The 23,254-nt window shown below is 41.5% G+C and overlaps 1 protein-coding gene across 14 annotated transcripts in view; it reads right to left on the bottom strand.

The window, feature by feature from the left end:
• Positions 1-23,254, bottom strand: part of FOXP1 (forkhead box P1) — a 379,700-nt gene that overhangs the window by 300,721 nt on the left and 55,725 nt on the right. For 7 of the 14 annotated variants that reach the window (XR_011003135.1, XR_011003136.1, XM_068202260.1 and 4 more), the window contains exon 1: positions 7,263-7,428. The exons of 2 other annotated variants lie outside the window; for them this stretch is intronic. The gene's annotated coding sequence lies outside the window, so the exon portion shown is untranslated. Of the gene's footprint in view, positions 1-7,262; positions 7,429-23,254 lie in introns of those variants that run through there. 5 more of the 14 variants (XM_068202275.1, XM_068202274.1, XM_068202277.1 and 2 more) reach the window with 3 other exon arrangements.

Raw genomic sequence — 23,254 nt, forward strand, 5'->3', positions numbered from 1 at the left:
GGTTTAAATCATAGATTTCAATCTTGTTTTGCATTTGTCCTTTTGTATTTGTTTTCTTAAAGAAGCATTAATTCTAATTGGTTAGCAACTTAATAAAATATGGCCTTTTCATTACCTTAATTTTTCTGTCTGCTAATGATGATAACAGGTTATTTTCACACTCATTTGCATCCCTAAGTTTTACGCTATGACTATGTTAGAAATCATGACAGTTTTTATTAGTTGGCAATTCTAGGATTCATATTGATCTTCATTTGGCTGAAAAATGAAATGGAAAGAAAATGAAAATAACATTTTTATTTATTAAATGAAGATTGTTTAAATATGCTGGATACATAATGAGTTTATCCATTTATGCATGTAAAACATTTACCGAACATGATCTGTTGTAAGAATATGGAATATATTACAATCACAGCAGTATTAGATCTCAGTCTTCCACACCTTTGTTTCATTCCTAGATTGGAAAAGGAGAGCAAGGTCTCCTTTTCAGAGTTTTTACTGAATCATCAAAGGAATTACTAAAACTAATCATTCAGCCCTATCTCAATGAACACTGAAACCAAACTTCATCTACAGAAGGTCATCTAAGCTTATCAATATTCCCATATTCTAACATAACTGAAAGAGCCAACTTCCGCTAGGTCTTTGGGCTTTTTTTTGTGTCATCAAGGAATTTTATTTTTATTTTGTATTCAATAATTTATGCACAAAAAATTTGTTTCAAATTTCAGTATCATCTAAAAACAGCATTTTAAATGTTTTAAAAATTAAACACCATAGAATTTAAATAAAAGTAATATTTAAAAACTGTCTAAAGCTAAATCATTTTGTCAGACTATTTAACTTGCACTTCTAAAGAAATTAAAAATGTCTAAATATTAAGTAGGTTATAACTAGTACAGTCAAAATAAAAAAAAAACTTTACAAAACAGAAAACAACACAGAAAAGCTCGCTTTTCTTTAACTTGAGAAATTCAAATTCAGGAGGTACAAAAAGAAAAAGAAAAAAGAGCTGGTTTATGATCCTGGGTTCAAAGTTCTTGGTTGTCTACTACCTGGTGACCCTGTAAATATTTTGGCTTTGCTCATGAGGTGATCTAACAGCCCCAGCCCCATCCTCAGCTCTGAGAAGGCCCCACCATCCTCACAGCCAGGATACCCATACACAGCCCCCCTGAAACCAACTCCTTGCATTACAGTCTGCTGCAAAACCCTATTAAAAAAAAAAAAAAAAAAAAGGGGAAAAAAAGGCAGCCAGAGGGGGGAAGTGAGGGGGAGGAAGAAAAGAAAAGTCGCTCTTTTGAGTACAGCATCTCTACCACACATAATTCAAGGACTATAGCTGGTATAAGTTGGGGGGTAGGGGGGAGAAGGGAGCTTTTTTTACCCTTTTCCTTCAAAGAAACACATCAGAAATAAACTGCTGTTCATTTAGGTAAATCCTCATCACATTTACTTTCAGCACACCTAAATAATAATACAAAATATCCCAAAATGCCACAGAGGAACGATACATATAACATGTGGCAAATAAAAGTTTAACAAATCCCTGGAGAGTTACCACCAGCACTGAATGTGGTATTTCTTTCCTAAAGAATTTACAAATCCAAGTTCACAATAGAAGATTTCAAAAATAATAATTACAATCTGCATGGTAACAACAATTTGGGTGTTTCTTTTGGACTTAAAATAAAAACAATTACATATAACTACTACCTAAACATACATGCCATCTCAATCAGGAGGGACTGAAATGGAAGAACACACAGCTTACAGGCAACTAGTTCTGAAAAATATAAATGTACACTGTTCTTTTAATACCATTTCATAAGTTTAGATTTTATGGCAATTCAAGATCCCATTTTGACAGTCTTGTATGCACCACTATAAAAAACACATATAGAAAGGTATTCGTGTTCTTGGTTAAGGCAAGATTAACACAACAAGCCCTTTTCCAAAAAAAAAAAAGAAAGAAAAAAAAGAAAAAAAAAAGCAATTTAAAAGAGAAAAAAGGTCTTGCAATAAGAAGGCCATTTTACTGTTTATGTTATAATTCTAAGTGATTGGATGTAGCATAAAGCTATGATTATTTTCCTGTGGTCATAATATGTGTGATTTAGAGTATGTTTAGGGAAAACGTTAAGTGAGACACAGGGCTGTAAACAGACCCAGAATTTGGGCACAGAAATGCAGCCCCTTGTGCTAACCCACATCCAACCCGTGTGCAACTTGATTCATTGTTCAGAGTTCACTGCAAAGGAGTGAAGCTCTCTCTATTGCCATACAAATTTGGCTATCAGCTGTCCTATGCAAATTTGTCTCTAATTACATATGCATTACTGAGCTATGAAATAAGTCAGTGTGTTGTGGTATGTGAATACACATCCCGCTCTTGTTTTTGAGCATAATAGTTTTCAGTGTCTGCAGAGTGTTCATATCCTGTGGACTTGTCTTTTTTTTTTTTCCCCTTTTCCTTTCTATCCTGTGGACTTCTCCTCCCCCACATTTTTTTTAATGAGACACCTTTTTTCCCAATAAAAAAATAAATTAAGACAGAATTTGTTTTTTAAACCTGTTCTTAAAAGAATATGAATTCCAGCCAGAGAGAGATGAAGTAAAAACCAAGGACTGTTGTTTTATTTTGTGTAATGAATTAGCTTTAAAAAAGGTTGAATAAACAAATAACTACCCAAAAACATTTTTGTGAGCTAATTATGTACTAAGCAAGAAGTAATTTTATCCTTATACCCACATTTTATGTTCTGGGCACTTCTATTTCATGTCCCTTGACACCTTCTCCAATAATCCATCTACTTTATATTGGAAAGCCTCACATGAATAAAACTTTACGGCACTACAGGCATTTAGCCTTCCACTGACATTCCTGGCCTGTTCAATTCTGCAATTCAATCAAAATCAAATCTCAAAATCCTCTTGTCAGCCAGCGCTGCTTTCATATGCCCGAGCCCTGTGTAAGGATAACTGCATCCAATCTTTCCCCCAAGCAGTGCTTATATTGTTTTATTACAGTTCAATGAGTGGAGTTCAAAATTACATGCAGCTGCCTACTACTGTGGTCTGTCTGTGCTACGCATGGACACAAGTATTGCCCACCAGGCTTGAAATCATTCACTTACTGGTCTGGCAAGAGAGACTGCGAGCACTTCACTGTGTGGAGGAACATCCTGCCTGCTAGATCTAAAGAGGGTGATGTTAGCAGATCAGTCCCTTTATAAAGGGATTGTGAAAGCCCTATGAAATGCAACTCAAACGTGCTCGATGTTAAGCATGTGGCTACTGCACATAAAAGCAAAGATAAACCTCAACATGCACTACTCATTCGCGGAAAGCTTGCGAGGGAAGATAAAGGACAGGGAAATAAAAGGCATCTCACCGAGTTTTATGTGTTTTAAATGACAAAGCTTCATTTAGACAATTTTTATCTTTTCCTTTCCCCCCTCCCCAATCTTCACACTGAAGCAAAAGGATGAAACAAAGCTAATTAAATACTATTTAATCAGATGAACAATGCAGCCACTTCAGATCAAATCGCTTAAAAACTCCTGCAGCACCAGCTCCTGTACAGCCTGGCTGCAGGGAGAGAGAGCATCAAAACTGGGCAGGATTTCCACGCCACACTTGCTGGGGGCTGGAGGTAAAGAGTGTCAGGAGACTGCCTCCTGTGCTATAATCAGGGCTGGGAAACAGCAACAGCCATGAGCTGCTGGAATAGGGTTCATCCACAGGCTGCCCAGCCAGGTACCAGCACAACCCCCCCACATCCAGCAGCAGCATCCTCTCAGCACACAGGGAATTCCACTGACACTCCTACAGGTTAACCTGTGGCCCATCACATTAACATTTAGTGATCATTTTTACTCAGCTTTCCGTCAGCATTTCACGGTATTACAACAGTGACCAAAATAAAAAAAAAAATAAAAAAAAAAGAAAAAAGAAAATAATAAAAGCCTTTTATCAAAGGCTATTCATCAAATACTGTACCATGACTAAATTCTGTAAGACTAGCAAGTGAGAAAACAGAGGCAACACATCGTTAGACATCCTGCTGAGAAAAAGCTCTCTCTGAGATGAACCCCATTACCTTCCAGCACACAGGTCTGAGAACCAAGCTAACCACACAACAAACCACCAACCTATGACAGCAGCACTAAACTGCTCGTCCACGAATCAAGGCTTCATTTCTTTTTCAAAAAAAATAGAGAGGAGGAAAAAAAGCCCGCTCAGCTGCTGTGCAACTGCTCACGTGTTGGTTATGTAGAACCAAACCCAGTTGTGAGGCTGGCCAGTTTTTGGACTTTTCATTGCCTTCATTCATGTGTAGTGTAGATGACTGGGTGCGCATCACACGTGTGCCTGTTAATCTCTTTCTACATCTATTTGCACAAAGCCTGGACAGGGAAACCTGGAAATGTGACAGCAGTGACCGATCTGGAGCCACCGAGTGTGACACTCCAGGACAGAGGCACAGCCCCCAGCGCAGGCACTGGGACACAGCCCACACAATGCAGCTGCAAGATCCCACCCCTGGCAAGGGTTTCTGGCCAGGCAGTCACATCTCCTTCATGTCTAGTTATGGTACAATGACAGATTTGGGAACACTTGTACCAAATCTCAGAGTGCTACGATCACAGCCATTTCAGTCATCTCCTTCCCATCTGAAACCACCAACAGCATCTTCCTGTACAAGACTAAAGCTTCTCCAGCAGAGATGGACTGGGTTATGGAGCTCCAAAGCCCTGGGGGAATTCCTGCAGAGCTCCTCACAGCAGCCCTATCCCCACACGCGTCACATACTCAGGGCCAACACAGAAAACCCTCAGAGGAAATACAACTTCCCTTTGTTAAAGCTACTGAGGGCAATGAGGACAAGGGAAGGAGCAATAAGCCCTCCATCAGCCTGCAGATCAGGCTTTGCAGCTCCACACATGGCTGAAGCTTTCATTTTTGGGGTGTTCTGTAGCCTGAGTCACAACTCCCCTGGGTGCTGCACATGTACCATGACAGCACATCTCCACCACTCCAAGGACAGGGGTACCTGTCTGGCCAGGGGACCAAACTTGGCCAGCAAAGTGCTGAAAAAACATCAGCAGAAGAAGCCTGCTCAGAAACAGCAGATATGGTCCCTGTCAATACGCGATGACACATCAACATTACAGAATCCAAAACTGGAGGCAAACCACTTGGGCGTGCACTGGGGCTAAGGAGGGGAAAAACCGTCTCGCTCCACATGCACACTTGTAGGAAGTGACAAAGCATCACGTCTGCCTGCCACCCGAAGCATATTTAGCAGCCTATAGATAGCAACCCAGCGAGACGGATCCGGCGCAGGCGCCCCGGGTGACTCTGCACCTGTGGCTCTGCCGCCAATCCAAAGGGACCAGAGGCAAACCGGGAGCTGCAGCTCCCAACCGCCTCCTTTATCACCTCCACCACAGTATTTACTGTAACACATGTGACTTAGTGAAGCCCCAGATTAATTAAATGAACTCCTCCATTAATCAATCAATCAATCCAGCACAGAGCAGTTGAAATATTGAATTACTTAAGAGCAGCTTCTTTATATAGGACTTTTAAAGGTCTGCTCTGGAGGACCTTATCCCCCGTAATTAAATTCAGCCTCACAAGCAGAGGAGCGTAAAAAACCTAGAGGAGGCCCTGGGGTTGTGAGAGCAGGAGCATGGGCAGGTTCCTGGGTGGGTGGGAAACACCAGCTCCTGCCGTAGGAAACTGCCCCATCCCAAGGGGTCAGTGAGCTGCTCCCAAAACAAACATTCCTCTGGACCTCCCTTGGAAACAACCTCCCCATGCACTGACAGTGAGGGCTTCTCCTTGTTCAATCAGGATCACTAATCAATTCAGTAAGAAAACCAAGATCAGGATTGCCCAATCCTAAGGAACAGCTCACTTCCAGCTGGCAGAGCTGGAACACGGAGAAGGAGGAGAGCAGAGCCATGTGCTGGTACTCTGGGAATACCTGAATGCATACATAATAGTTGCAAAACCTGTGAAGTCAGTAAAGGTTATCTAATTTTATATATGGTGAAATTTAGGCAGAGAGAGTTGAAACACGTTGTTCTGAGATGTGCAGACCACCAGTAAGAATGTCAGTAATAAGAACACCAATCTCCCATCATCCTGAAAGCCAGGCACACAAACTGCTAATACGATCAATTTTGTCATCTGTGGGTCCACTTGAACCACTATATTTGGACATCGAAATAGGAGGAATGAATTCTACACTTCTTCCCATCTTCATTTCAGTCTGGATGAGACTGGTGTAGCTATGGTTATAAGTGGGGGAAAGGACAACAGGGGAAAAAAAAATATCCTAGTCCATGCACATAATCATTCCAATTACTGAAAAATCCCCATAATCAGAAACTTCTCTCATAGCATGCAAATTGCTGTTTCCCTTAGGCAAAAAAAAAATTAAGTTTCACAAGGCTCCCCCTCAAAAAACAGACCTATAACATCTAGGCAAAAATAACTAATCCTGGTATGTCTTCCCCACCCCCAGCAAATATAAATATTTTAGCTATTTCAGCTGCAAGAGTGATTTAAGTGGCTATAACTTCTTCAGGGCTTGCCCTTCTGCCTCCAGCCTTTCCCACCACCACCAGTTATCCTGCCCTGAGCAGGGATCTCAGTGCAGCACATGGACTGCCCTGACTGCTTCTCCCAAACACAAAGAGAACAGAGTAACAGCCTTGAGATCTTGGGACAAGATACAGGACCCAGAATCAAATAAAAATGCAGCAATATGAACACATACTTCACTGCTCAACAGTCACTATTTTTTTTGGCAAAGACAATACCAAAAAAATAGAAAAGGCTTATTACAAGCCCTAAATGTAGGATGGCACAGCATGTTAACATATTGCTGTACATCCTTTATAGAATTGCCTCCAAAGCTATATTAAAATAACGTTAAGGTTGCAAAAACTAAGCAACAAAGTTGGCAACATCAACATACAATCCAGATTTACACCTTTGGAATGAGTATTACAATCAAGTCTTCGCTTATACAATCTTATTTTATTTTTCTGTGGGACTCCCATCTAATGCACAGTTATTAAACATTGCTTTTCTCCTTATAAAACCTCTACTCACAGCGGCACACACTACTTATTCAGCACACCTATGCAAATCCAAAATGAATACAGAATTACCAAACTCCTCTTGACCATGGCTCTAGTTCTCTCATTAGGATATCAGAATGTTAAGAAATACCTTCTTACCTTCACTTGCAAAGATGTTTGATGGCATCACAACCACCTCATGGTTAGAAAACCAAGCCAAAGCAAAAGGGAGGCTCTTGGTGGCTGCTGGTTTGAGTCAACCAAACTCAAGGCACCAATCTGAGCCCATCCTGACTCACAGTCTTTATGGATCCTAACAGCCCCATGTGCTGCAGACAAACCCAACTGGCCTCATTTGTGGTTGCCAAGCCCAGATCACTTCTGTAAATTGGCCCCAGGTGTCTCTTGGTGGGCATGCAGAAATGAGGAACAGGGAAGCATGTGGCAAATTTGGAGCAACTGGGTTTGGATGACATGCCAAAGACCAAAGCAAGCTCTTTGGAAAGAAAAAAACAAACAAACCACCAACAACAAAATCAACCCTCAAAACTACATGAACATGTCAGAGTTTCACAGGTCTAACAGCCCAGAAGCTTGATTAAGGCCTGTGCCACCTTAACTCTGTTGTTTCCTAAATCTCAGGTGCCAGACTATGCCATCTTGAAGGTTGTTTTCACACACACCTGTTTTTAATGTATGTAATTTCTTTAGAACTTTTTACTCTGTCTTTAAGAAGTGAGAATTGACAGAGAAGCAAGAAGCAGATACAACCAGAGTGGCCAACAAGAGGCACACCACCAGTCACCACCACCAGCACTAACAGCATAACCAGACACTGCTGGGTGGCACTGGGAGCTGCTGGTGGCAGGGCAGGGTGGAGGCATCAACCCCTCCTTCTGAGCATCACTCCAACAGCCATAAGTGTGAGATCCCCCACAAGGAGCACTCCAATATCCTCGAACAACTTGAACTGCCGTGACAACTCCAGTGACTCCAAAGCAGTGTGAGAAACCAGGAGCTCCCACTGCTTCTCAGGGTACCCACTTCCCCCTGACACCTTGAGGCCATGGATCCCTACATGGCACCACACGAGGAGGATGCTGAGGCACTGTGGGACTTGTCCTCCCCCAAGGCACCTGGGCAGGACCCTCCGTGCTCAGCAAAGTGCTCTGTGGCTGCCCTGGCTTCCCCTCACCAGTGACAGCTCCTGCACAGAGACACTGCAGCTCTGTTAAAAATACACACACACACACATGCACCCATACATTAAAAAAGAACAATTCTTTATATGGCAATGAGCTGTGCTGTCATTCCTGTCCATTATGCACCCGTTCGGGTTTGCTTGGGCAGCTGAAGAGACTTGGTGAGGTCAGTGGGTGCTTTCAGAAGACTTGCCACACTCCCAGCAGCTTAATTTCTGGCCCTGTATATGTTCGAGGAAGTCACAGGGGTTGTTCAGAAGTGGCAAATCTCAGTTCTGTTCAATACTTACATATGCTGGGGAAGGGGCTGCACTAATACACAGAAACTGCCAAGTATCACATTTTTCCCTTGATCTATGGCATTCTCCATCCTCCCTAGTAATTTGCACTTTCTTCTCTTTCAAAGACTCCCATAAAAGCCATTTACAGTCAATACAGTCTTATTAGCACCCGGTGTATGTTCTCTTCTCAAAGTACGTGTTTACTTTGACTTCCTCCTCACAGAAACAACAGGAGAGCGTTGCCATTTTATATCACAGACTCTCAGAGTCCAGGGTGTTTCCAAACACAGGTTAATAAAACAAAAATGAAATTTAAATAAATCAGCAAAAACCCAGTTGAGAAAAGCTTGCACTGCAGTTGCTCTGACTAAAGAGAACAGCGAAAGCCAAAAGGAAGGAGTTAACCTTTGTGGGAACAGCATCAAACAGTCACTGCTGCTTCAGTTATCGCTGCACCGGGGCTCGCTGCAGCAAACTGCATCCCTTGGTAAGGCAAGAGCATCACCTACACACTCACAATTCTCCAAGGGCCACAGCTAAAGCACTGCCCTTTCAGAAAGGTGTGGGGAACAACCAGCACCAGGTACACAAGAAAATCTGGTGGATTGAACGGGAAACTACGGAGAACTATTTCTGAAATGTAAATGAGACTCTGCTACTTTCATTTCATTCTTGCCGTAGCACTGTGCTGAGATGAAGTTTCCATCTGTGATTTTCAGGACAGGATATCAGCCATTTCAGATGGCATCCGTCGGAAGCCAGAGAGACACATTACTCACAATTTTTTGTTTTATAAAACTATTTAAACTCTATTTGGTCTTTGCCCGGACAGAGCTTATGGGGGATTAATTCACTGCTTTGGGGAACAACCTCGCAGCGAATACGCAGATTTACCCCCCCACCATCCCTTTTTAAAATTACTATTTTTTAAGAACAACTTGTATAAAGTTACAATTTGAAATGGACTTTATATTTTAAAAGACAGTTTTGATAAGGCCATGCTAAATACTGATCTTTTATTCCTACTTTGACTTCAACAAGTTAAACAGTTTGTAGTATCAAACCTCAAGGTTTTGAACACAAGAAAACGTTTTCCCATATCTCACTGAAATTCAAGGACTCTTGGACTACCTGTGAAATTTAGTGTCCATATGCAAGAGAGAGCACATCCAGCAAAATTATTTCAAACACTTGTTGTTTCTTTTTTCACAACATTTTCACCATCAGTCGCACAAATTTATCAGCAAAAAATGCTGAAGTCAATGATGATGCAATTAAGGCTTTGATTACACGATGACAGCAAATCGATTTTAAAGCAGATTATATCAACAGTTGGGCAAAAGGAGAGGCAGACATTATGGAAATCAGACCTTTTAATATCTTTAAGATTCCATAACCCCAGAGAGCATCTTTAATTCACCCTCTTTTATTCCAGATGGTCTCATAAAAAAACCCCTAAGTTATCACATTCTGGTAGCCCATGCTAACACACTTCCTATGACATGATGCTAATACGTGTTAAAAATCAACATTTAAAAAAAAATAAAAAATAAAAAATCCAAATTGCAACTATTTCCCCACCAAGGTGACATTTGCAACCACGTACATTTTTTAAAGACCCCCAGGATACAACACATCACTTACTTCCAGCGGGCAGGCATGGCAGTGCCTGGTGAAGGCACGCTGAGTTACACATAAGTATTTAAGAGCAGGATTTGGCTTCAGACTCCGCATGAAGGCAGGAATAGGGAACTATTGTGCTGCCTGTTTTCTCACAGCAGATCCCAGCTAGCTTTGGCTATGGATCCAGCACCGCCAGCCAATTTCAAGGATAAAAAAAAAGAGCCTCCGACCCTTTCCTTTCTCTCCCTTTTTGTAATCTCTTGCAGGCACAGCGGCTCCAGCAAGCAGCTCCCCTACCAGCCCAATATTTACACTAAACCACTAAAGGACTTTCTATTATAATGCTATCTCATTGATACAAGATTACTCCTGAACCACATCAAACCCCGTAACACTGTGAAAGGCACAAACGCCGTCTCAAGAAAGAGGCGCAGAGTGGATTATTTTAGTCTCGTTATTTCAACGGCACTTTTTAGATTTATGTAAAAAGTAATGCAATGCTACTGTAAGTGTTTCTCCCCTGGGGGCAACTGAGTGTCTATATGGATTAAATGTACACGCGTAAACACTTGCGATAGCTAATTATGTTCCTGAAAGTACCCAATTCTTCCCATCTCTTAATCCTACAAAATAACAACACTTGAAAAAAAAAAAATTCAGATAATCATCAATTTTATCTACTGTCTTTGAAACTCTACAGAGATTTTTCACCTGAGAATCAAAAAGTGTTAAAACTCCTGGCTCTTTTAACTCTCTTTTACAAAAGCTGCATGGATGTAAAAACCCCAACAGAACACAGCACTTGCTGTCTCCTCTGGTTGCATAGAACATGAAAGAGTAACCAGACATTTTTATTCAAATGAAATTATACAATTTTCTTTAATCTTTTTTTTTTTCTTCAGCATGCAAAAAACCCCACCCTATAGTGAACACAAGCTTAAAGCAATCTTTTCCAATGGACCATTTTACTTATTCTACAATTTCTTACCCAAATTACACAGGTATAATTATTTTGACACTGTAATGAAAAGAAAATGGGATTTGGGCACTGTGGGTTTATCTAATAACACTATTTCTTGCCAGACTTCACAGCACTGACAATCACAAAGAGCCCTGTCCATTCCAATAGGAAATATTTGATTTTACTGTAGGAACATTATTTATTTTCACCAAGTTGCTATTATCAGAAAGGATATGATAGCTGAATAATAAAAATGAAATCAAGAAATTCTGGTGTTTCAAGGCTTTATTTTTTTCTGCTCTCACTTTTGACATTTTCTTCCCCTGGAGAGACAAGATAAAGTGCTGTCATAAATGGGTGACTTTTCTTGTCAAATGACAGATTTGATTCTCCATGGCAACCACAAATCAAGGTGCTAGTCTGAATTAAAGCTTCTCTTAAAAGGCGTCTTTATGTTTATAAAATGAATTTAAATTAAATGGGTATTAGGTACAGTTTTTTACCTCCATTTATTTATTGACTAAGGAGCTCTGTGCTGCGTGGAGCATATTTGCATTTTAAGGAAAGACAACATATTGTACTGGCAGATGCACAAACAAAGCAAGTTACAAGGTCATGCTACATATACTAGTTTACAGTACTATGAATGGTATACAGATGGACAGCAAGCAGTTAAGAGGTACTTAAATACTGGAAAAAGGACAAAAATTACCTAGAGAGTAACAGATGAAGGAAATCTCTCCTCATTTCATAACACTGCTTTCTTCCACACACAGTTAATAGAGAGTCATGTAATTGTCACAAACAGAATGCCAAAAGGGAAAAAAAAATGTAAAAAATCAGATGCTTCCTCCTGTGCCCTTATGCAATCTTACTATAGAGCATGATACGCTCTTACAAATGGTTGTTACCATGACTTTCAAATACCCGAATTTATCCCAGATTTCTAACTTCAACTGCTCTAAAAATTCACTTTCTTGAGGTCACAACACATCTGAATTTCTTTATTCAGAAGATGAGTCAGTGGAGCCTCCTAGTTCCACAATTAACCTCCCTTATTACCTCTTTTTTTTTAAAAAAACCTGAAACCCAGGAAACCTAAATTGCACTGTAATACTCTCCTCATTCCATTTCCCCAAAGAAATGGAAAAATCTTTGCACAGACATTGGACTTAAATTTTAACATATGGGTAAAGTCAAATATGTATTTTTACACCCAAGTAAACACTTTCAAAAATGCAGAGAGCATTATTAAAAAAAAAAAATCAAAATACTGCAGGTTTGTCAGCCAATTCTCTCGGTTACCAGAGTCAAGTGGCTCCATATTCACTGCCCTTGTAAGCTCTGCCAAATTTGATTTTAAGCTTCCTGAAGTTAAAGAAGGTTTATACAGTATTAACACGAGATCTTCTCACACATTTCTCAAGTTATTACACAGCCTTTTATCCAAAATCACAATTTTAAGCGGCGCAGGAAGGCTTCAGTTCAGCTTCACAGGCAGAGATGGACAGAGGATGTCTTCATCCCGCCGCCGGGCTTTCTGCTCCACTTCACCGCCGATTCTTCCAGAGAAGGTGCAATAAAAGGGAGCCACAAACTTGGAAAATCTCTTTACACCCCGGCTCTGTGCAGGATTTGGCCCCCGCACCCAGCAGCTTGGGGACAGCCCCCACCTTGCTGCTGTGGAGCAGCCCAGACACAGATTTTGGGGTCCTGAGCCCACATTATTGCCACCTGTGTGTAACCCAGAAATGTCCCAGTCTAGTATCGACAGCTTTTCAACACAAATATCCCATCTTAGGAGTTAGGGAGGAATAACAGCCAGGCCTCTCTGGACCAGTGCATAAACACTGGCTACATAAAAATCAAAGGACACTTTGCTAATGTACTACTGTATAAGTAACAGCCTCATTAAAATATGACTAATCTGTAGCAGAAATGTGCATTTTATGGGGTAAGCAATTGAATTTCTTACATTTTTATAGTGAGAAAAGAAAAAGAAAATGAGTCTACCTATTTCACTCATTCTGTAACCTGATCACAATGTTTATACATGCCCATCACAGTGCTATATAAATTAAGTCCCAAGAAAGGGTTTGAGAAAATAAAATATGGTTAACTTCAAACAACACCTCCAGCTCAACTCCTGAAAATCCTTGGCACTTCTTGCTAGGCACTTCTGGACATTCTTGAGGTTAAGAGCCCGTCTCCTCGAGGTCTGAATACTGAACTTTTAGGGAAAATTCCCCGAATTACCACCATGCAGAAGAGATAAATGCAGATGGAACATATTCTGCAGGCTGCTACACAAGCTGTGTGGTAGGTACTGGAGTATTTTCTGCTAATTAGGGGGATGGAGAGTGATGTCCACACCTCATGCTTAGGTCTTGTCTCCATAAGCAGCATCAAGGTGAAGCAAACCTGGTTAAGGTTGCTGGTCTGCTGTGTATCTGCAAAAAACTGGGTGGTTTTCTAGGCCCTTAGAGCCAGCTGATAGCATGGGTTTGCTGAATGAGCCCTGCAGCTCTGAGCCCTGCAGCTGCTAAAATTGTTGTTCAAATTGTATTTCAGAAACGGGATGCCACAGAACCTTGTGCCATGGTGGTGTTTGGGACATGCTGCAGCAAAACCAGCAGCAGCCCTCCACTTCAGCTCCAAGCATTCCAAAATACGGCACAGGCAGAAAAACCTTGGAAGTGCACAAATTTGGGGTTCTTGACCTTTTTTGGGGGTTCATGGTATTGCTGGGGCTGCACCAAACCACTCAAAAACTGTGATGTTTTCCAGTGTGGAGTAACTCCAGACACAAACATGGATTTGTTACAGCAGCGGTGCAAAAGAAGACAACTTGGCTTAAGTGCAGTAGACAAAGATATTTCTTCTTCTTTCTCTTCAAGGTCTCAGCCACTTAGTGGGAATTAGTAGGGCTTTGATTAGCCAACACCTAAAATTTAAAGTGGGGTGAGCTGATGACGTTAAGCCTTCTTTGTGCACTCTGTGGGCATTTCTGAGGTGGCTTTTGGCAATTACGTGAAATCCTCTCCTTAATTGTTATGAAGCAGAACAGCTCACCTTTTGTATTATTTCTAATACCTGGAATTTCATTTTATTGAGCATGAGCCCAGAGCTGGTGATAGCCATAAATTTTACTACTTTAATAGTATATGTTATCTGACATTTCCTAACACTGAGGTTCAGGGCTTGAAACTGACCACTCTTGACAGAGATGGATACTTAGCATAAGAGTTATAAAGGGAACGGCAGAGGCTTCATTGGTATTTTAAGCAGGGAAACTATGCAACATACTTTAAAAAGTGAAAAGACAACCAGGAAAATCTTTGGTTGGTAATCATAGTCAGGAAATGCCAGCAAATGTTTTGAGATGCAAGCTGAAAATGGGAAAGATGTTTAAAGCCAGCTTTGCTACCTTTAGCAGTGAACTATAAAGCTAATCACATATATTTTTGGGGTCCTTAACGTGAACCAGATGGAACTACACTGCACATAAATAAAAAACATTCTCTGGCTTGTGGGCTGGTTTGAATTTTGTTTCATTGGATAAATGTGGAAGACAAAGTCACCAAGTAGGTTTTAGTCTGAGTAAACCATGAAGCAATTATCAGAGTTCCAAAATGCATTTTCCATCAGAATCCCTACTGCCTTCTAGTCTTCACATGGAAATTATTTCAAATCAACTTGAGACTTCATCAGGTCCACACCAACTAGGATAGAGCAAGTTCAGGTGCAGCACCTGCTCCTGAGCTCCTGGGTCCATCTTAGGGGGCTCCACCTACATCCTACTGAATCCTAAAAAAAAAAGACATTCTTCTCATCAGTTATTTTGTTAGAAATAGTACTCATTAATTTGGGGAAATTTGATAACAAGCTGTGGAAATACTTGATGCAAACCTGCAAGGTAAATAAACTGAGGAGAATAATCTCGAATCTCTTTTTAAGTTATAAAATTATTTACTTGTTCTGATCTGAGCAAACATAAAAGAATACCTCTCCCAGGCTCCAGGCATTGTTACCATCAATTAACTAACAATTCCATAAACAATAAAAGTATTACAAAAACAGCAGCACATCCACACCTACACATTAGCACCAGTCAGCAAAAACCCCAACAAAAAACTACAAACAACACTTCCTACTCCTTAATTCCCAAAGGAAACTCCACCCCAGCTGCTGCAAACAAAAATACAGACTTAACAAAGTGCCTGCAAGGTTAAGTGGCAATTTTAGGTGTTACTTGGAACAGAAGTAAAACAATTTCAGACACAGGGGTGAGTGTAAGCTGAGAACTCCTCGAATAGAGACTTTTCCCTAAATGACAATTTCTTGCAGAGAATGTGTTCTCAGCTTCAGGATGCTCAAAGGTGAATGGGTCTAGATGAAAAAAGAAAAAAAAAAATCCAACTAGACAATGCATCACCAACTGACCCCAGAAGCAGCAGAGCTTCCTTGCAGCAGCACAGATGTTTTTGGGAGAGGGCTATATGACCACTGCTCCATCACACAGTGGAAGTGGAGGGACAGCAGGAAAAAGGGATTCCAGCCTGCTTCCTCCCTGCCTCTTCTCCCTTCTGCAAGTCCACACTTGCCTCTTCCCACTGGTTTCTCAACTGTTCTCAGATTTCTGTGGGTCAACACGGCACTGCCTTGGCACTCACACGATGCCTGTGAAATCCAGGGAGTCATGCAAACACACCTGAATATGCAACATCTTCTTTTCTGATTCATTATGAATAGGTAGGATCCATTTTAACCAGGATGGTGAACGTCTCCATTCTTCACTTTGGAAAGTATTCTTTAAAAAAAAAAATCATCCTTCCTGTTGCTCCTCGGCTCTCCCACTGATGGTCCAGAGACCCCTAAGCACATGCAGACCATCGCTGCAGGCAGTCATTGTTCCTGCCACAAAGTCAGGCAGGCACTGAAAGGGGACAGTGCCAAAAACCTGCAGAAATGCAGGCCGAGATGAATTATGCAAATATATCATGCATCTGGAAAATGGTGCTTTAAAGTACAGCTTCACTGTTCAGCTGACAGCAACCAGGTCCCTACCTGGTAGTTCTATTGAGCATCTTTCCTCTGTCAAGTTAATACTCTTTGCCCCCAAAAACATTATGGAAAAATTCAACTGTCCCCTGGGAATTAATGTACATTGTTACAATAAGAGAACCAATTCAGCCTTTAAAACTGTGAAATACAAAGATTTTCATCCTGGTTTAAGTCCAAGTTTCAATACAAACTGAGCTTTGAACACCCCAAGATTTCTTTCCAAGAGCAAGTGATCCAGGGGAGGATCTCCTTCAACATACATGCAGTAACAAAGTAAAAAGTACTGACTATGACAGAGGAGGGTGATTTATGAAACACCAAGTGTGAGGAAATAATTATTTACCTTCATAACAAGCAGTTTCTTCTTGGGTTTTTCACCATAAATGTAACTTTCTCCCAACAGCAACTTCTTAAAAGATGTTTGTCAACTTCTGTCATTCACAGATACACAACAAAGAAAAATGTATCTCTCTCTAATGAGATGCACAGCCAAGGACGGTTGTCAGCATCATAGCACCGCTGTTGTGACATGTATTTCATTTTATTCAATGCATAACGGGGAAGCTGCTAAACCCAGCAGTCCAAGCAACGTCCAAATAAGTATTAATAATGCGGTGAATAACTGATCATCACTACGTGGTTTCCAGCAGGATAAAGGGTTTTCCCTCCCCCTTTTAAAAATATCCTGGGAGTTGGAAAACAAAGAGGCAGAAGTTAAGACTGTTGCCTGCTGCCTCCCACGATGGGCACACATCTGCAAGTGCCAACCTGCTCGTGGCTGAGCCCGTCCTCGTGCACCACGGATTTCAGCACTGCACCAGGAGATTGCAGCAGCACAGCAGGTGGAGCGGGGGGCTCAGGGAGAAGCAATTAACGTGGATTGTGGTTCCCATTTTTCAAGGTAGATGGCAAATTCAGTTTCACAGACATGTACAAATTCATGTACAAAACCCACTGCATAATACAAGGACATCTGTGTTTACCAAAGTAATGATTATTGTTTAATGCGTATTTTTTAGGCCATTAAACAAATAACTTTAGCTCTGATGAACATGGTGATTTTCATGATAGACTTACAAGGAAAAAAAAAAAAGTTCACAAGAAATGTGGAGCTGCTAAGTATTAGGACAAGAACCACAGATTAAGGGCACTGCTTTGACCTCACGTATTCTCACCCCCTGCACGCTCAGCCAGCACAGTCCAACAGGGAATTGTGGTTTGCTGCCTTGCATCAGAACCTGAAGTCATCCTTGTGCTGCCTCCTGCCCCAAACTTTGTGGACACGCGCAAGCAGGGAGGGCAGTGCCCCATCCAACACCACGCGCACCCACAGCACTGAAACTCCACTGTTCTGGGACCGACCCCACAGTCAGGGCTGCACCCACCCCCAGCCCCCCAGAGCTCAGTGCAGAGGACACACAGGTCTTCAAACCAACCCCAGCACCCTCACAGCCATGGGGAGGTGGGTTCCACCTCCATTCCCACCCCTATCCCTGCTTTACAACTGAACACCATCACCTCTGCCCCACTGCATCTCCCCAGTTGTGGAGTCCAGCCCAGAGGGAAGAACATTCCCAACCCTCGGGGGCTCCAAGGGGAGCTGGAGGCAGGCAGGGCTGGCAGGCAGGGCTGGGGGAGCTCAGGGGAGCAGCGAGCCGAGCCGAGACCCCGCTGCATGTTCAGTGATTATAAGATTAGTGTGTTTTTATTTAAAGTATTATCCGTTAACATCCCGTATTACAAAAGTAGCACAACAGTATCGACAGACTGTCAATATTAATAGGAGTGTCTAATGTTTTATCAATACTAATTTAATTTCTGTTATCTGCAGGCTGCAGGGCCTTTCTGAAGAAACAGAGGAACAAGAATGCCAAAGCAGTGACATAACAGGAAAACGAGCCATTCCTTCAGCTTCTTGATCATTCAATGGCACCCTGCTGCTAACACAGTTATCCTTGCTGCTTCTTTTGAGTAAAAACACCAAGAACAAAACCCTCTGAGGTGTTTTTCTTCCAATATCACCAGAACCTCCACAACTCTCTTTTTATTTTTGGCCAGAAACCATCTTTGCAGAACAATATTTTTCCTAATTACGTACACCCAAAATTTGTAAAATAAATGTGTCAGACAACAGCAATTACTGGTTGGATGAACAACTCATCCTTACAACACAGAGGTGATTCACAAAGGAGAATTTCTAGACCAGCGAATGACCCAGTCTCATACACACTTTAAAGGGCCACATGGAAGATGGATCTTTTTCATTTTAGGCAAAATATATAATTTTAGGATAAAACTTCTCAAATACTTTTATTTTAATGAGGTTAAAATAAGTGTCCCCAACAGGCCAGGGCAAGGAGACGTGTTGGCAAGTCTGCCTGAGGTGGTAGGTGCTGTAAGGGGTAAGGATCCCTGCTCCTTCCAGGGAGATGCTCAGCAAGACCCAGAACACAGCCCCACCCCTGCACTTCCCATCACTACTAATGCACTTTAAAAGAGAGAGGAAGACAGGTCCACAATGACAAAATGTCAAACTGAACAAAGTAATTGAGCTAATCATGTAAACATTCATTATTACTAATATTAAAATATCCTGTTTTGCATTTTCTTTTTGTGACAGAATGAGCAGCATCTAAGGACTCAGAATTATCATCTAAGAACTGAGTAAAAGAGGAAACTGTCTAAAATGAAGACACAGTATCAAAGAAGAATTTTTCTCTTGCTTTAGCACATGAATGATCCCAACTGCACTCGCTACAAAGCATTAAGTGGGAATGCAGGAGAAAATATTCTTCTCCTAAAATATATTTCAAATAGGTGATTTATGGTTTTCAAACTGCAAAGGAGAGAAGTGGAAAAGAAGGTATTGGGGTAGGAAATTGGCTTACCTCGTGATACTCCACGATGTGTGACCAGTTCCCACAAATGAGTGAATCCTCCTTTCCTCATTAATGAGGCTGCAGATTTCCCAGTCCCCCCTGGTCACCTGGAGCTCCCCCACCCCACCACCAGCCACACCCTGAGGATTTTACATCACTGTGACAAATTTCAAAGAGCAATGACACCCAAAACTCCCCTGAGAATAAGTCCAGAGGGTGCTGAGCATGGGACAGCAACTCCAAGATGCCAGAGATGGGCTGGGTGGGTGACAGACCATCCCACCATGGTCCCTGATGCTGGGCCACAACACAACGGATGAAGCAATGTTTAAAATGGAGATGGGGATAAAAATCAACATACGTTGCAATAAAAATGTTGACTTCTCTCCCCTAGACTGTCTGTGCCCTCCCAAGCTCTCCTTGAAATTTCCACACAAAATTCTGCCTTCCAGCAGATCTTTGGTACTGCTCACATCCCCTGCAGTCGCACAGAGTAACAACTACCAGTGAGGAAGCTGTGTCTGCCAAACTGTTTCCCAGAACCACAGAAAAAAAGGAGGAAGGCAGAAAACAAGGGAAAATACTCTGTGGCCTCTGAAAACCAGGGGACTGAGCTGCTCAACAAATCACTTCCAGCCAGTTAGGGATGGAGTCAGAAAATATCTTTGAAATAAAAAAGAACCAGCAAGGAAGGAACAAGCAAACAGTGCGAGGGGGGAAACTGTGCCATAGGGAAACTAACCCAAGAGGAGTCCCCTAAGTTGGAAAAGATTCAAAACTGGGAGTTATTGGACAAGGATTAGTGTAAGAGAGGTAGTTTCCTACTAGGAAGTGTGATTTGAGCACCTTTGCACAGCCCAGCCAAGGACTTCAGAGGAGGCAACAGGAACAAATTACAAGGCACAGCGATGTAAGTTAGCTTGAGACCAAGAAAGCAAATAGAAGATGAGCTTCTGGGTCTAAGCACCCACCAGGGCAGCCTGAGGAATCTTCAGAAGAGAACAAACCTCTCCAGCCTGCCCATGGAGATTTGCCTTTGTGTTTTAAGGCTCCAAACCCAGCTCTTTTGGAGTTACACATGCAGTAGCAGAAACATCAGCAGAGCCACTGGTTCCCTTCTCCAGCTCAAGAAAGGGATCTGCCACACAGGAATCCTCCTTGCCAGTTACCTCTTACCTCACTCAGCTCTTTCTGCTCACTGCCTCCCTTGTCTACAACCACCACTTCTGCAGCACTTCTCCCTCCTCCTCCTCCACCTCTCCCCAAACCTCCAACCCCCTCTCCTCCCTGCACAGGAGGCAGCTCCAAAGGGAGCAGCAGCAGCCACAGCTCATAACTCGCCTAACGAGTGCCAGCCAGAAGTGATTTGTAGGCATCAAGTAGATTATTGTTTTTTGAGAGAGTGGAAAAGAAAAAGAGGGGCACAAGCTTAAGGTGTTGTTGATGAATGAAGATGAAAAGAAGGTTTTAGGGTGAGAAGTGTTTGTCTAGTGTGACCTAAACCGTTCAAACCTCATTTGATAGATGATGGACATTTATTCCCTGCTATGTGTCACTTCAAAGTCTGAGGTTTATATTAAACAAGAAGTCTTCTCCTTCTAAGCTGTTCGTCAGTTTTTCCCTGGAGTTTATCACACAGAACAATACTTGGAAATGTAATCACATTTAGTTTTTAATAAAGTTATCTGGTCACTAGTAGTACATATTAGAAAATGCACTTTATTGTTTTTCATTATGTAATTGTGTGCTTCATTGCTTTTCCTCTGTTTTCCCTTGCCGTGGGAGGAGGTATGGCCCAGGAACACCATTTTTCTGGGGATGATGTTCTACAGGCAGAATGAAACCACAGCACCCGTGCTCCCCAGTGCCACTGCCCTTCCCTCCTCTCTCTCCCCACAGGCAAGAACCAGGTTCCCAATAAAGCTGAGGTATTTTCTGCTCTGAGGTAAGGCAAACCCAGCTTTTCCACCCCGCAAGGCCCTACCTGGAGAAGCCATCAGCAGCAAATACTTAAAAGTAAGCAAGGACACGAGGCCCAGCCACAGCTTTAATCACAAAGAAGAGATTTTTGAAGTCTTGCATTCAAGTCACCCATGATACTTTCTCCCATGCCTTTCTCTGGGTCTGGATTTGCAACCTTATGAGAGTTGATGTTTGGAAAGAAATCATCTGTATCATGAAATAACTTTTCCCCAAACAGCTAATGACACTAGTAGTTTTGAACAGGGGTTCCCCCTGCTAAAATACATGATCATTCCATTATAAATGTTTACATTCCTATGCATTTAAAACAAACATATTATGCTAATAAATTATGGGAAAAACTGTACTTGACGGGACATGTTCCTGTTTAGTATTCACACAAAGCATTGCAGCATTTAACCACAGGGTAAATTTATTAATTTACTGCATCTATTCCTTTAAATGTGTCCCAAAAGTTTTCTCAGCACTTGCTCACTAAGATTGCTGTGAATATCCGTTTTTTAGGAGTTCATTTTACTTAGATCCTCTATTAAGAAGAAAACACCATGGATTTACTGAAACCATATTTCTCCACCAGAGTGTTGATTCCCACAGGAGCAAAAAGCATCTCATGATAGCCCTGGCCCCAAGCAAGGACATCACCTCTTCTCTTTGTCTTATCCAGAAAAAAAAAAAGGCCACTGCCTTTCATTTGAGATGCTCTGGTGTACCACACCCCAAACACACAGACCTCTCCCCATCAGCAGCAAATTTCCACTGCAGCCCTGCTAAGCCCTTGAAAACCTCACAGTTTGTGCACCCAGCATCAAAGTCAGAAGTTTGAGTTATGCTCCATCAAGTTGCTCCATCTCACTACACTTTCAGAGCTTAAAAAAATTATCAGATTCTACTGAATTTCTCTCTACACAGCTGCATCTCTAATGAGCCCCCATAAAAGTTAAAACTTATATTCAGTAATCATATGCAATTGAAACATCATAAAATGAGAAGTCAAGGAACTGTATGTGGGCTGCAATGACTTGTCTTATTGTATTCATTCCCTTAATAAATATATCTTAAAAATAACCTCACAGTCACACATTTGCAATAAAATATAAAAATAACACTGGATTCAAATTATTAAACAGGTAATTTAATAGAACAAGAATTGAAATGTAGGACAGTGTGCAACTTTATGCTATAGGAACAAGACTATTTTAGCCAACACAACTATTTTTCTTTTTTGCATTATTTCTGCATTTATAATACTACAACATCCACATAACCTTGACACTGTAGTCACCTTAGTAACAAACAAGTGTAACATTCACTTATAATTGAAATCCCAATAGGGTGTTTGATTCAAGTAAAACAAAAATCAGAGGCCCCTACTCTGCTGCTTTTTTCTTAGTCACATAGACATGGGCTAAAAGGATTTAAAAATAGATATATTTGTACACTATTACATCTACAAAGCAGAGGCATTTAATTTTAATTTAACGCTAAATGGAAACAAATATAACACCTTTAAAAGACACGATGCTAAAAAGAGAACAAATTATTTAAGTTCTGGACCAGCACAGCTTGGAGAATTCACACCAAGTAAAGGCCAGATTTAAACCAGTCTTACAGCCAAGAGAAGAAGCTGTTCTGGGGACATTGGACCAGCAGAACTGGGCGTGTAGAGGACACCCTTCACTGTGCCACCACAGCCCAGAACTGATGGGGACAAGCATCCCCACCATGTCAAGCTTCTGCTTTGCATAGCTGATTTCATTTAAATTGGGCTGCTTTGCATGGAAGGAAAAGGGCAAAGGTCCCAGCAGTGCCCAGAAAGGCACATTAATGTGCTTGGTCATTGCTTAGCAATGGCCAAGACCAAACACTTTAGAGAAAGGTACAAGAAACACATGAACTGAGAGTTTTCACCTCCGGAAACTGGACTTTCTGCCTAACTCTTTGTTAGCTTTGTCCTAAACCAAGAGAATTTATACTCTTCCTAACTTGTAAGAGTAAATAAAACTGCTGCTACTCAAGGTACCTGCAGAGGTTTGCAATTACCTATAAACTTAAATCCTCTTACTGTTTCGCACTCAGTCCTTCGTAGCTAGGGTTTACAGTTTTACTGAATGATTATCTGTTTGAGGGACAAAACCTAGCCTCAACCACCTGAAGCCAT

The sequence above is a fragment of the Anomalospiza imberbis genome, chromosome 11 (assembly GCF_031753505.1).
Source record: "Anomalospiza imberbis isolate Cuckoo-Finch-1a 21T00152 chromosome 11, ASM3175350v1, whole genome shotgun sequence".
Taxonomy (NCBI): domain Eukaryota; kingdom Metazoa; phylum Chordata; class Aves; order Passeriformes; family Viduidae; genus Anomalospiza; species Anomalospiza imberbis.